The sequence below is a fragment of the Triturus cristatus genome, chromosome 4_1 (assembly GCF_964204655.1).
Source record: "Triturus cristatus chromosome 4_1, aTriCri1.1, whole genome shotgun sequence".
Taxonomy (NCBI): Eukaryota; Metazoa; Chordata; class Amphibia; order Caudata; family Salamandridae; genus Triturus; species Triturus cristatus.
This window is the reverse complement of record NC_140585.1, coordinates 1344234586-1344249380: the sequence shown is the minus strand read 5'-3', so window position 1 is coordinate 1344249380 and position 14795 is coordinate 1344234586. Positions and strand designations below refer to the sequence as shown.

Genomic DNA, 14795 nt, shown 5'->3' with positions numbered 1-14795 from the left:
TTCTGGAAGACTTGGTGCACTGCGCTGCATGTTAAGACCGCCCTGTCCACCAGCTACCACCCTCAAACGGACGGCCAAACCGAGCGCCTGAACCAAACGCTCAAACAGTATCTGCGATGTTTTGTGGACCAGGGCAGGGAAGAATGGGTCGACTTGCTATGGGTTGCAGAGATAGCCTATAACAACGCCACTCACAGCTCCACACAGTCATCTCCGTTCTATAGCAACTATGGCCAACATCCCAGGTTCTTGCCATTTCTACATCCGTTCAGAGAGGACAGGATTCCCGCCACAGCGGACAGGGTGGCACACATAAAAGACACGTTGATGCGCTCAAGGGCTGTCCTAATAGAGGCCAAGAGAAGATACAAGGCTGCGGCAGATAGGAAGAGAAGGCCCGGGCCACTGTACCGCACTGGAGACTACGTCTGGATATCCACAAGAAACATGAGGTTTCGAAAGAACAGTGTGTTCCATCCCAAGTACATGGGCCCCTATCGAATTACCAAGTGTATGGGTCCCGTGAACGTGAAGGTGTGCTTGCCCCAGTCATTGCGGATACACCCTGTCTTTCATGTATCATTGCTCAAACCAGCACCCTCCAAGCCGTCTGGGACACCTAGGCCGGTATGCGTGGAGTCGGAGGTGGAGTATGAAGTGTCGGGCATACGGGCGTCCAAATGGCGCAGGGGGAAGCTGTGGTACCTGGTTGCGTGGAAAGGCTATGGCCCGGAGGAGCATTCATGGGAACCGGCTGAAGGGGTTCATGCTCCGCGCTTGGTCTCCTTGTTCCATCGGCGTTTTCCTGCCAGCGCTGGACCCGTGGGGAGCCGCTGAGAGGGAGGATGTACTGTCAAGAATTCCTGTCATACAAGGGAAACACGCCCTTATGTAAACAGGAGAGCTGTTACATAACTCAAGGGAAACACGCCCTTATGTAAACAGGAGAGCTGTTACATAACTCAAGGGAAACACGCCCTTATGTAAACAGGAGAGCTGTTACATAACTCAAGGGAAACACGCCCTTATGTAAACAGGAGAGCTGTTACATAACTCAAGGGAAACACGCCCTTATGTAAACAGGAGAGCTGTTACATAACTCAAGGAAAACACGCCCTATAAAGGGAGGAACCGGGAGGTACAAGGCTGTCGGATATTGTGTTTACACCGACGTACCTGCTTCGTGAAGAGCAGTGTTCCGGAGTGGTGCTCCAGTAAGGCAAGAACGGAGGTAGGTCGAGTCGTTACTCCCTGGGCCGTGTCTTGCCCCATCGTCACCTGTGAAGGACCCGGAAGCTCTACCGGTCAACCATTGAGCTTCGCTTTTTGACTCGGCTGAGTCCAAGCGCAGTGGCGCTTTTGCTGGTTGGAGTCGTAACTCCCAGCCCGACCAGAGACACAGGGACTGCCAGCTGTAACGCACACCAGGTGTTTGCCGCGTTACAGACTCGGAAGTCCACAGGATCGATCGAGCGGCTGCTCTCGGTTCAGTCTTCTTGCTTGTGATTGGGGTATCGGTGACGCATCACCAGGAGGTGACTCCGCGTCCCGGTGCAGTCTGAGGAAGAGGTTGAGCGGCTGCTCCCTTCAGGTAGAGACCCCGGCTGGGTGTTTCCCTGACTCCTCGATTCTCCCCAACACTCTTCGTGCCCCTCACAGCCTACCGATTGGCATTGTCGGCCATTTCATTTCTGCCCTCTGTTGGCATACGCCGGGATCGGCGTATATGCAGAGGACGGTTAGGACCATCCGTGCTGTGGGCTGGTAACGTACTTAGCCTGGAGGATTCCAGTGACTATAACTTTTGTTTGTTCTTTGTATTTTATTTGCCTTCATTAAAAGAACTAACCCTTCACAAGTGGTTGCGTCCTCATTGTCGTGTCTGTTAAACGATCCTGAGACGTTCAGGGCGTTACAGCTACATTATGTGTAAGGAAACCTGTATCGAGGGACGAGCTAAGTAATAGGATGATGCTACAGCAACATCTCCATGACTTCGTGAATATTGACCTAGACTCGGATTGAAATGAGCATAGTTATTGCCTATGTAAGGGCAAAGGAGGGTCTGTCGTACTTTAGAATTTGGGACCGCGTAGGAGGCAGGGCCCTACCCCTGTCTATCCCGGTATTAGTGAACCGCGAATGGTTAATGCGGTATGTACAAGTGCTTTGTGTAACGTTTTAGCTATGAATGCACTGTGTATACGTTATTATACATCACTACGTAGGTTCCATTTTAGATCGGTGGCCATCTTATGGTTGCCCTCACATAGGCTACATAGCATGAAGCAAATACGGGCCTTTTAGAGCACATGTGCCTTTCTTTGACTTTTCTGTGACCTGGGCAGCTTGGCTCCGCTGCCCCAGGTCAGTCCGGTCTCACGAGTTCCCCGTCCTCTGGCCACCTGTGATTAGCATCAGGGCTTGACACACCATAAAGTCTTTTCATCCTACACAAGCCTCCAGCTAATCTCTTTCGCACCTGACTGTTCCTGCTTTATGGCTTGATTTCCAAACAGGAGATGCTCATGTTTATTGGGGCCTATCGATATCTGATGTGGGATCTGAGCCTTGCTGGGTAAATAATTACGGGCTGGCTTAACTGGAATGTCGGATGGTCTTCATGACTCTGCCTTTTCGTTTGTAATGTATACATGTAATGGCCATATCGTAAACTAAGGAATGTATGCCTGAAGCAGGATATTCTGTATTTAAGAAGAAGCCCGTTTCTGTGATTTTTTAGCAGTCTCCTGAGAACATACACGCTATTGTACTTCTAGGATACCTGTAATTGGTCTGCAGCCAATAAATTGATCTTTGACTTCACCCAGAAGACTCTGTGTTTCTGTAGGTCTGAAACGGGAAGAACCCGAAGTCATAGGGTGTGTTCCCCTGCACCGCTGGGCTTAAAATTCCCAGTACTTCAGTACTTGGTTCACCGTGCCCAGATCTTCCCATGCTTCTGTGGACAGCCCCTCGGCAGGTGCATTCTTCAAGCCGTTTTTGGTTGGCCTCCTCAGCTAGTCTGATTTGCCAATAGCCAGCAGTAAGGTCAAATGCACTCAGAAACTTGGCTGACGCCAAAGTATCTATAAGTTCATCTGCCCTTGGAATTAGATGAGCATCAGTCCTAGTGACTGAATTGAGTCCCCTGTAGTCAACACAAAACCTCACCTCTCTCTTACTACCCTGGGTGTGAGGTTTAGGTACCAAGACTACTGGACTAGCCCAAGGGCTGTCTGAGGGCTCAATTACTCCCAGTTCCAACATTCTTTGGACCTCAGTTCTGATGCAATCCCTGACATGGTCAGGTTGTCTGTAAATGTTGTTCTTTACAGGTAGGTTTTCACCTGTGTCCACTTCATGGGTACACCAGGTGGTCTGACTTCGAGTCAGTTAGAACCTGTGCCTATACTGATTGAGGACCTTCCTGCAATCAGTCTGTTGCTGCTCAGTGAGGCGGCTTGCCAATGCTACACCATCTACTGAGCCATCATCAGGGTTCTGTGAGAGGAGGTCAGAGAGTGGATCACTATGTTCCTCCTGTCCCTCATCAGTAGCCATGAGAAAGTCCATGACTGCCCTGTCAACATACAGCTTGAACGTGTTCACATGGAGCTCCCTGTGGGCGCTCTTGGGAGTTCCAAGGTCCACCAAGTAGGTGACCTCTCCCTTCTGCTCATGAATGGTATGGGGTCCACTCCATCTGTCTAGCAGAGTTGCTGGGGCCACAGGCTCCAACACCCATACCTTATGCCCTGGCTGATAAACAGTCAAGACAGCCTTTTGGTCATGCCAGGCCTTTTGCAATTCCTGTCTAGACTCAAGGTTTTAACTGGCCTTCTTCATGTACTCAGCTATCTTGGAGAGGAGACCAATTACATAGCCCACAATATCTTATTTGGGAGGTTTGAGAGGTAACTCCCATCCCTCCTTCACTAAACACACTGGACCCCTAACTGGGTGCCCAAACAAAAGTTCAAAAGGGCTGTAGCCAACCTCCTTCTGTGGCACCCCTTTGTAGACAAATAGAAGGCAGGGCAACAGGACATACCATTTTTGCCTAAGCTTTTCTGGGAGTCCCATTATCATGCCCTTTCAACTAACTCATTGCACTGAGGATGATAGGGTGTGGTAAACTTGTAGTTTACACCACACTCTTTCCACATTGCAGTTATGTAACTAGACATAAAGTTTGTACCTCTGTCTTTTAAGACCTCCTTAGGAAAACCCACTCTGGAGAAAATCCCCAGGAGGGCCCTTGCCACCACAGGTGCTGTGGTGGTCCTAAGGGGAATAGCTTCTGGATACCTGGTGGCATGGTCCACCACCACCACCAGGATGTAAGAATGTCCAGATTCTGTTGGAGGATTCATGGAACCAATGATGTCAATCCCAACCCTCTCAAAGGGAACCCCCACTACAGGTAGTGGTATCAGGGGGGGCCTTTGTAGTACCACCTGCCTTATCAATGGCTTGGCAAGTGATACAGGAGCGACAAAAGTCCTTTGTGTCCTCTTGACATGTGAGGCTGGTGAAAGTGGGGGACAAGCCTGTCCCAAGTCTTGCTTTGGCCAAAGTGTCCCGCTAGGGGAATTTCATGTACTAGGGTGAGAAGGAAGCCCCTAAACTGCAGATGTATAACCAACCTCCTGGTGGCACCAGGCTTGGGGTCTCGACCCTCCGAATATAGGAGTCCCTCATCCCAATAGATCCTGTGGGACCCTGTGGAAATATGGATTTTTCTGGTCAGTTATGTCCCCTATCTTGGACCCCAACGGCTCTATGTGCATGTCACAAGTACATGTATGTTCCCTCCAGTTCCAGTTATGAAGACGCAAATACATGTGCGTCCACCGTCAACATGTCCTCTGTCAGATCCGCCATGAATAGGCCGGACATTCCATTCCTAAATATGAAAGGCCACCGGCTTTGTATGGTTCACTTATGCCATTTTTACAGTCCAGGCAAGTAGGCCCTGATTCTGTCATCAAACTCCTCTTGCCTTCTGCCTCTGAAAACTCGAGTCTGAGCCTGCATCTGTGACCATGAACTTTGTTTCATTCTCTGCGCGGCTCACGAAGCCTGACATCAGCCTATTCTCTGCCAAGAACTGTATTTCACCTTCGAATTATCTGCTTCACTCCTTAGCCGATGCATTCCTGTCTAGCAAATTAAGTAAACATTCTTCCAGCTACTGAGCAAAGGCTCGGCTTCTCTGTCCTCATGCAAGTAATTCATAGCCCTGTTACCATGGAATATTCCTACCCCCTCGCATTCAGTGTAGACACTTAGACGCTTGTACACGCACGCACAGTCAGTATAGAATAGATTCTGTCCGAGAGTCCTTCTTTTGTGGATAACATAGTTCTTTAAACATAGGATGTTAGATATGATTTGGGATTAGGTTGACTTGACCCCCCAGACTTTTTGTCTCCACATGTAGAGCTAAATGTCAAGTCCCCTTCACCCCCTAGTTGCACGTCAATTACACGTCATGCTGCTGCGCGCGCATCTATGCCAAGTATTATCTTATAGATCCACCTATATGTGACATCATAACCAATTATGTTCCTTTTTACTCCTTATTACACCCATTTTCGGTTACGCATATGAATCGTCATTTTCCTTATCAATTGTTACGCCTACTGCATTTGCTTCATTGTAATGTATGTTCTATAAAAATCACTTCTTGTCAATAAAGTATGTACTTCACTTCCTGAACCCCCGTGGTGATGGAACTTGGAGCAACCGATTATAATCGACCATTGGAATAAAGCCCATTCCGAACCTCTAATACCACGGATTCTGCCTCTCATTTTACTGAGCTATTTTATTATGTTTCTGTATCAAATTAAGTCCCGGTAAAGGAATTTTATTTACCACATGAATGGCGCCCGAACAGGGACACTTTCTCATCTCACGCGCCGGCGGTGAGTTGCAGGCCCGGTCTCCTGCCACAGCTGGACGGACAATAACGCGTACCAGCAGGATTTCCTGTATCTCCCTCCGGTCAAGCGGGGGCGACTGAGGCTGCGATCAACACCCAGACGAGGCGGTGAGAAGTGCGAAGTATCCCGACCAGAGCCTAGCTGAGAGAGCAAGATCCGAGGTATACAGAGGCCCACCAGTTCGAAGTCGAGTCCAGTTTCCGACGAGTCGAGTCGAGTCCAGTCCGGTTCAAGTTCAGTTGCCGAGGCCTTCCGTTTCCGAAGCTACCCGGTGAGTACCATTACTGGGGAGGCATTTCCGACGTGCACATAGGTTGTGCCGGTCAAGACGGGTTTGGGTACACAAATCCGGTCTGCACTGTTTTAGCAGTGTATATGTACTGTTTAGCAGTATATCAAGTATTCCGAAGTATCTAGTTATTGTCAAGAATTATGCTTGGTGATTAGTTATGCAGACGATCATCATTGTTGTTTATTTTAAAGGTTAAAAAATGTTTAATGTTTAATGTTTAATGTGTTAAACGTCCTGCATATTGTGGTATGAATGGTTGTTCATTATTGTGCTTTTGTATTAAGTGTGTTCAAGATTAAGTATCGGATCAGTTGTCAATATGCCGCTCTTTTCGAAATTAAGACAGATCACTACTAGAAAAGGGGTACTCGAAGAAGCCGTCCCTATTCCTCCTAGGGACACTCCAGGGCACTTCATGTATCACAAACATGGCTTAGACGCCATATTATTCCTTGATTTATGGGTAGACTACACCAAGGAATTACCAGAAAGTCAGAGGTGGCCCGCAGCGGGGACCTGGGATGCAGAGTGCATCATGAAAGTCGAGGAAGAGTTATGGAAAAGGAAAGTCAGACAGTCACAGAAAGACGCCGTTGAGTTATGGCGTAAAGAATCTCATAGACGCACAGAAAAAGCACTCCGACAGGAAGAAAAGACTAAAGAGAGTTCAAATAAAGTTCGAGAAAATCTATTAATTGAGGAAGGTATCCGAGTGAAATCAGAACAAGTAGATAGACAAAGAAATGCCCTTATGAATGGTATGTATCCCCTTCTAGCCGAAGGATTACCTAAGGCTACTCCAGAGATACCGAAAGACTTGCCACCCCCATTATTCCCAATAAAGGTACATCCTAAGGGGCATCCTAGAACCGCAGAAGATGTTTTTCTTTCCTCATATTTAGATGACGCAGCTCCCGAGTATGCTAATTCCGCCCCACATAGACCGCATACCAGGGAGGTCCAACGCCAAGATCCCGCACCCGTATCCCTACAGCAACAGATCGAGTCACAAGTTCCGGCAAGCACATCTGTTTCTGCATCTGTTCCTACAGCTACTGCTATAGCTGTGTCCACACCTATAGTTGCTGTGTCACGTTCAACGAATCCTTTCACACCCGACACCCCAGATGGGGCTACGGGAGGTGCTACCAATATTTTTTCTACGCCACCCAGAATAAATAAACTTACTTTTCAAGAGTCAGCACATTCACGTACACCCAAACTCATAAATGCCCGTACGCTTAAGGAACTTCTTGTAGATTGTAGATATGACCCTGTGCCCGGTAAAGAGGACGAAATGACCCTGGCATCATTGCGTATCAGACGAGCCGCAGTGTATTTAGGGAAGTTACCAGGAATGACTGCGCATCTAGATAAAATATATCATTTTGTTCAAACAGGGCGAGATCCAGAATGTATTAACAGAGCTATGGAATACCAGAAAGTGGAGATACAGGGGGAACTGTTACGTTTCCTCATAAATTGTGTGATCAGAAATCAAGACCGACCGGGGGTAGACCCGGAAGCAATGCAAATTCTTACCAGATGGAGCCAGAATATATCAGAAGGTAGACATGATAAGAAAAATTGTATAATAGCCATGTGCCGAAAGATCCGTAAAGAAATAGAACGCCTACACGAAGAAAGATTAGAGGTAGACGAGTTCGAACAAAGCGAGGAGGAAGGGTCAGGACTGCCCGCGGGACAGTCAGACACCATAGCCTATGTAGGTAGAGGAAGATCTTGTAATAGTAATAGATGTCTTACTGACCCGATACGTCCGATATGTCCAGATAATAACAGGAATTTCCAAATACCTATAATTAATATAAGGTCTAACGAGCATTTGTTCCAAACCGCCGACAAACCACTCCGAGAACGAAGGGGTTATCATTTTCTCGATTCTATGGATGAACAAGATTTAGCCAGGGCAGCTGTCCATTGGGTGGACAGTCCCGGAAAATATAGTGATGATACAGTAGCACGCACATTTTTGAATCTCACCCCAGATGAACAGAGGATAGCTGGGATTTATATGATTCAACAACTCATTATACTATATCGGAGTCAGCATTCGGACCCTGGTCCCTTACCTGACATATTGACTGAATTGCTTATGAATAAATGGAGAGGTTCAGGTACTAAATTAATTAAAGAAATTCTAGAATCAAGAAAGCAGTATATTCTTTTTGTATGCTCAGAGCATGTCTCATTGCCCGTCAAGGAAAGAACCACGTATTACATGGATAGACAGAATCCCTTACGAGAAGTGCACCCAATAAAAGGCGAGGACAACGAGTTTAAACGCGTATTTGTATATACGCCCATATCGAAAATAGAATTGTTACAAATGAAGAAAGTGGTACCCAGTCATGACAAAGATCCAGCGGGTTTTCACCGAGAAATTAAAGACATGTTACTCATGGGAGAGTATACCTATCCCGACATTATGACAATATTAAAGGTATTGATGCCTGCTGGTATTTATGAGAAACTCAAGGAAAAAGAGTGGGAGGTAGGAGACCAAAAGATAGAATGGTCAGTATTAGAAGCGGAAGAAAAGGCCCGAACTGCAGGAGCAGGACTTGGGGATAAAACTAAAGCACTACCAGGTTTATTAGTACAGGTACTGCCACGTTTATTAACTACGAAAAAGGAAGATTGGGGTACAATTTCAGCCTGTAAGCAGAAGCAAGATGAAGACACTAGTGATTACTATGCCCGATTTGAAAAATGTTTTGGTATAAATAGTGGCCTAAAAGCAAGTAGCGAATCATACCCGCATCTGTTTGTAACAAAATTAGTAGAAAATGCCCTGCCCCAAGTAAAGAATAGAGTATTAAAATTCGAGAGTACCTGGCAAGGTAACACTCCATCACAAATGTTACAGATGTTACAGTACCATCACAATAGAATTAGAGAGGAACAAGAACATGAACACAGACGCATGAAAGACACGAAAATGAAAATGCTAGTTTTCCAGACAGTTCCAGCTGAAGGACATAAAAAGGGTATGACACATTCCGATTTAGCAGGACCTGTAAAAGGGACATGCAATTATTGTAAAAAGCCAGGTCATTACGTACACGATTGTCCAGTTTTAAAACATAATATCGCCATAGGTAAAACACAAGAAAGACCACGGCCACTCAGACAAGATCAGAATGAACAAGGAGCTCCGCAGCATGCACAGGCCATGCCAGCAGCACAACAGCCAATACAGTTTGTGCCAGCTGCACCACCGTTGCCTGTTGCTGCCACACAGACAACAACACGACAAATGTATCAGACCGCACAGTATGAATATCCTGAGTATCAGCGTTACGCATGAAAAAGCCTAGAGAGGGAAGTTGACTTACCCCTTATTGAAATCCCAGTAGATCAAGAAGGACCTTATGTACATAGTGAATTATTAGGCCAAGATAGAAAATTTTTACTTGATACAGGGGCAAGTCGAACAACTATAAAACGTAGTGAAGTTCCAGGGGCACCCCTCTCAGGCTCTCAGAATATTTCCCTTGGTTTTTCAGGAAAACCTATTGTTAATGAAGTATCACAGCCTCTTCCACTTACGATAGGACCTTTGACCCGAACTACAGATTTATTGCTTACTAAATCATGTCCAGAAAACTTGTTAGGAATAAAAACACTGAAAGCTCTAGGAGCCATAATATGTTGTTCTCCGGAAGGAGTAAGGTTGTTTTTACGGGATTTTAAAGGTCACTATGTGTCTAGAGACATGGATCCCCGACTGCAGACTTTACCTGTACATCTATGGGCACAAGGCCCTACTGATGTTGGATGCATGAATATTACACCATATCGAGTCACATTAAAGGCAGGAGTGGTGCTACCACGATTGCGACAATACAAGTTACCACCAGATGCTGTAGTGGCTTTACTACAAATCATTGACGAGCTCATTGCCCAAGGAGTAGTTGTGGAAACAGACTCCAATGTATGTAATTCACCGATAATTCCGATTCTTAAACGAACAGATCCAAAGGCCCCGCCAGTATATCGATTGGTTATTGATCTGCGCGAGTTAAACAAATGCATTGTGCCACAATTTCCTGTGGTCCCAGATATCTCGTCATTACTGACAGCTATTGATTCCGAAGCAACATTCTTTACTGTAATTGATCTCAAGAATGCCTTTTTCAGCGTCCCAATAGATCCGGAAAGCCAATATTTGTTCGGATTTAGTTTAAATGGGCGTAGCTTTAAATTCTCACGCGCACCTCAAGGATTTACAGAAAGCCCCAGCATCTATAGCCAAGCACTGAAACGAGAACTAGATAGTATCCACATGCCAGTTAACACTGCTCTGCTCCAATACGTCGATGATCTGCTGATCACCGCGAGAAGCGAACCGGAATGTGAAAAAGCATCACTGACAGTTTTACAATTTCTAGCCGAAAAGGGGCACAAGGTGTCCCCTTCTAAGCTGCAATTCTGTGTCCAGCGAGTTATTTATCTTGGACACTCGCTGTCCAAGGAGGGAAGGCAGCTTACACCCGACCGCATTCAGTTAATAGCTAACATGCCAATACCCAAGACACAAAAGGAGGTGCGGGCTTTCATAGGCCTCACGTCATATTGCAGGCAGTGGATCCCTCAGTATGCATTTCTAGCAAAACCACTCATTCAGTTAACAACACAGGAGACAGCCACATCGACTGTTCTCCCTTGGACTCAGGAACATACACAAGCTTTTGAAAGCCTAAAGAAAGCTTTATGTCAAGCACCTGTTTTAGCAACGCCATGTTACAGAAAACAGTTTACACTCTTTGTTACAGAACGCGAAGGTACTGCCTTGTCAGTACTCACACAGGAACAAGCAGGAGCACACAAACCATGTGCTTATTTTTCTAGTACATTAGATCCCGTAGCTCAGGCTTTGCCTGCATGCCTAAAATCAGTAGCAGCGACAGCTTTAGCAATCAGACAAAGCGATGCCATAGTGTTAGGACATCCATTGACAGTTCAAGTACCACACGCAGTAGAGGTTCTTGTAAATAGAACGCAAACACAACACTTGACTATAGCGCGACTTACAGGATACGAACTTACATTGTTTCAGCCACATATAGAAATCAGACGCTGTAACACATTGAATCCTGCCACACTTTTGCCAGTAACCGGAACAGACCCACTAGCTCATGACTGTATTGAAGTTATTACTATAACGACAAAACCCAGACAAGACTTAACCGATGTCCCATTGTCAGATCCAGACCTGACATTGTATGTAGATGGTTCATGCATGAGAACAAATACAGGAGAGTTAGTGGCTGCTTACGCAGTCACAACAGATACTGAAGTCATTGAAACTAATCGTATAAATACTTTGTCCGCTCAAGCAGCAGAGCTCACCGCTCTGACACAAGCCTGTATTCAAGCCACGAATAAAAAAGTCAACATATACACTGATTCACGTTATGCATTCGGAGTTGTACATGACTTCGGCGTGCTGTGGCGAGAGAGAGGTTATTTAACTTCCCACGGTGCCCACATTCAGCACGGACCCCTCATTCATGCCTTATTAGATGCAATACATCTACCCACTGCAATATCAATTATGAAATGTAAGGCTCATACGAAGGTTACTGATATCATTTCCCAAGGCAATGATCTAGCCGACAGAACAGCTAAACAGACTGCTCAAACTCAAACCCCCGACATGACAAAGACAATAGTCCCGATGCCGACACATTGTATGACAGTTAAAGATCCTACTCTTGACGTAATTGACATACAGACACATGCTACACCAGACGAAATAAAGAAATGGACTGAATTAGGAGGGATCCAAACGGACCAAGGATGGATGATGAAGGAAAAGTCTGTATGGTTCCTTCCTGATTCAATGATCCAAGTTATAATTAACACTATACATAGTCCAGCACATCTCGGAGAAAAAGCTATGCTAGACAGCATTCAACACATTTGGTTCAATAAACATTTGCGAGCAGCAGCCAAACAAAAGGTCCGTACCTGTATGATATGTTGTCAGTTTAATCCAGGTAAAAGCGTTCCCGTAGAGCAGGGTGGATTTCATCCTCCTAATCACCCTTTTGAAGTACTCCAGATGGACTATATCCAGATGGAACGATGTCGAGGATTCAAATATGTTCTCGTAGTTGTCTGCGCTCTGTCCCGTTGGACAGAGGCATACCCGGTTTCAGATTACACTGCCCCGACTACTGCCAAACAGTTGGTTCGAGAATTCTTCCCACGATACGGTTTACCACGTGTTGTTCACTCAGATAACGGCCAGCCGTTCTCATCCGAATTAATGAAACATGTTTCACTTCTGTTAGGATATCAGTGGAAATTCCACTGTGTCCGACACCCCGAGGCAGCAGGTCTCGTAGAAAGACATAACCAGATACTGAAAATCAGATTGTCCAAAATATGCAGAGAGAAAGGTGTCGACTGGGTAGTAGCGTTACCCGTTGCACTCTTTTACATGAGAATGGTAGCACACTCTCGAACAGGGCTATCCCCGTATGAGGTGATCTTCGGCAGACCACCAAATATGTGGGGGACGCCCATACCACGCAAAATAACTGATATTGACTGTAATATGCTGACAGATTACTTGGCTTCCTTGATGTCTGCACTACAATCTTGTCGTTCACAGGTAGCTGCAGCCTTTCCCGACAACACTGAGGTGAAACCCCATGACGTAGTTCCGGGGGACCTCGTCCTTGTGAGGAATTTCGACCGAAAGACTCAGCTGGAGCCCAGGTGGAAGTCACCCAAGTTGGTCCTGCTGACCACAAGAACAGCCGTGAAGATTGAAGGCAGAAAAGGCTGGATTCATTCAAGTCATATCAAGAAATTTCATGGACTACCAGCCGATGTGAATACCCCACCTCGTGTGACTTCACCCATTGACTCAAAACTTCCTTTTGTTGAACAGAGTAACTCTGAACACTATAAACTAAAGCTTAGGCCCAACCAGTCGAGCAATTTGATTGTTTAAGTCCTCTCCAAGGTGAAGCGGTTGAATTGTCTCTGACATGTATCCCTTGGACCTGAGTAGAGAAAACACCCGGAAAATGTTGAAACGACAGGCGTATTGTAAATCACTGCGTAGCCACTGCATAGTGACATTATTAATCTTGTTTTTCTTGAGTCTTTTAATAATTACTGCAAGTATATTGTTGCACATATATTACCCTATTGCCAGAAACGTTTACAATGTTACTACTGAACATTCTTTTAGTGACTTACCTCCGCATGAATTGTCTTATAGACTTGCGCTGCGCAATAACACTTTCATTAGTATGTTACATCATTCCCATCAGACTAGTAATGCTACTAATTGTTGGGTGTGTGGCCGGCTCCCTCCCTATCAGAATTATGAAGGAGTCCTGCCTTTCTTTCCACATCCGTTTACACATAATGGCTCCTGTGGAGCATGGTTTAGTTTAATCAATTCCATAGACTCAGACACAGCAGTTTACCAAGATCATTGGGTATGGGGAAACCTGAACCTAGTTTTACTCAAGGTCTGCTACCCTGACAAGGAGGGTCGCCCCAAAAGAACAGGAACTGATCTAGAAAATGAAGTATATGGATTAGGTAATTTTACACCTAATCTCATGATTCTGAATGTCGAATCCGAAGTTGAACTAGTTTTACCCACCATGTCAGTATTCCCAGCGAAGGGTGAATTGTGTGTAAGAAAGGTTGGTTCCATACATATGGGCCATAGTAAATGCACTACTATAGTAGAATTCAGTGATCAAGGCAAATCTTCATTTAGAGCTTATCGCCACTCCTACTTTATATGTGGTCAGACTGCATATATGCGTCTACCTCTAGATTGGGATGGTACCTGCTACATTGCATTCCTTTTGCCACCTGTTTTCCTAGCTCCTCCTGATTATTATAGAAATATTCATTTAGTACACAACAGAGAGCGGAGAGATCTCCCCATTGTCGATTACACTGAGACGGCATGGGACAAGTATGTAGATTTTAATAAAGGCATCTTTCCCTATATAGGTACTGTTACTAATAGTAAGCTGATACGTAGATTAACTAGAACCCTTGAAGCAGTAGTGAATGAGACTATTTCCGCCTTAGGCAATTTAACAGAAGAGCAGTCTGCTATGCGGATTGTTGTGCTTCAAAATCGTCTTGTCCTTGACGTCATCCTAGCTGATAGGGGCGGAGCTTGTAGGGTCATCGGATCAAGCTGCTGCGTATTCATACCAGAAAATTCGCCATCTGTATATAAAGCCATCACTCGCCTTCATAAGATTGTAAACCAGATACACCAGAACCCAGGCACTTGGACTTGGTCCAGTTGGTTTTGGAGTGTGATATCAGCCTGGGGATGGAGAGTTTTATCCTTCCTAGGTATTGGCCTTCTCATACTATTCAGTTGCTGTCTATGTCTACAATGTGGACCAGCGATTTGTGGTCTGTGTGCCACATCGTGTATTCCACCACCAAGATTTCATTCATCACGGAAGAAGAAAGAAGAACAGATGATGTTATATGAACAGATCAATGGATTGATGAAGATTGATATC

General features: G+C 45.6%; 1 protein-coding gene across 3 annotated transcripts in view; it reads left to right on the top strand.

The window, feature by feature from the left end:
- The window catches only part of LOC146856651 (zinc finger protein 540-like), a 330854-nt gene that overhangs the window by 246191 nt on the left and 69868 nt on the right, over nt 1–14795 (top strand). The window lies entirely within an intron of this gene.